Raw genomic sequence first — 1,249 nt, 5'->3', positions numbered from 1 at the left:
ATTAATAAAAAAGAAAAGAGAGAATAAACAAATTGATGCAATAAAAAACGATAAAGGGGATATCACCACAGATTCCACAGAAATTCAAACCATCATCAGAGATTATTACAAACAACTCTATGCACACAAACTAATAAACCTGGAAGAAATGGATAAATTCCTGGACACTTGCCTCCTGCGAAGCCTAAACCAGGAAGAAGCCGAAACCCTGAACAGACCCATAACAAGGTCTGAAGTTGAGGCAGCAATTAAGAGCTTACAACCCAAAAAAAGCCCAGGTCCAGATGGGTTCACAGCTGAATTCTACCAGACATACAAAGAGGAGCTGGTACCATTTCTTCTGAAAGTATTCCAAACAATACAAAAAGAGGGAATTCTTCCCAAATCATTTTATGAGACCATCATCCTGATTCCAAAACCCGGCAGAGACTCAACAAGAAAAGAAAACTTCAGGCCAATATCCATGATGAACATAGATGCAAAAATCTTCAATAAAATACTGACAAGCCGATTGCAACAGCACATCAAAAAGCTTATCCACCATGATCAAGTAGGCTTCATCCCGGGGATGCAAGGCTGGTTCAACATACGCAAGTCTATAAACGTAATTCACCACATAAACAGAACCAAAGACAAAAACCACATGATTATCTCAATTGATGCAGAGAAGGCCTTTGACAAAATTCAACAGCCCTTTATGCTAAAAACACTCAGTAAGCTAGGTATCAATGGAACGTATCTCAAAATAATAAAAGCTATTTATGACAAACCAACAGCCAATATCATACTGAATGGGCAAAAACTGGAAGCATTCCCCTTGAAATGTGGCACCAGACAAGGATGCCCGCTCTCACCACTGCTATTCAATATAGTATTAGAAGTTCTAGCCAGAGCAATCAGGCAAGAAAAAGAAATAAAGGGCATTCAAATAGGAAAGGAGGAAGTCAAACTGTCTCTATTTGCAGACGACATGATTGTATATCTAGAAGACCCCATCGTGTCAGCCCCAAACCTCCTGAAACTGATAAGCAAGTTCAGCAAAGTCTCAGGATACAAAATCAATGTGCAAAAATCACATGCATTCCTATACACCAGTAACAGACTTAAAGAGAGCCAAATCAAGAACAAACTTCCATTCACAATTGCCACAAAGAGAATAAAATACCTAGGAATACAACTAACAAGGAATGTAAAGGACCTCTTCAAGGAGAACTACAAGCCACTGCTCAACGAAATAAGAGAGGACACA

The 1,249-nt window shown here is 39.0% G+C and overlaps 1 protein-coding gene across 10 annotated transcripts in view; it reads right to left on the bottom strand.

Moving 5' to 3' along the window:
* PHKB (phosphorylase kinase regulatory subunit beta) overlaps positions 1-1,249 on the bottom strand; it is a 240,712-nt gene that overhangs the window by 116,011 nt on the left and 123,452 nt on the right. The gene's annotated exons all lie outside the window — the stretch shown is intronic.

This window comes from Sapajus apella, unplaced genomic scaffold, assembly GCF_009761245.1.
Source record: "Sapajus apella isolate SASKATOON/1434 unplaced genomic scaffold, GSC_monkey_1.0 scaffold90, whole genome shotgun sequence".
Classification (NCBI taxonomy): Eukaryota; Metazoa; Chordata; class Mammalia; order Primates; family Cebidae; genus Sapajus; species Sapajus apella.
This window is presented reverse-complemented; position numbering and strand designations above follow the sequence as displayed.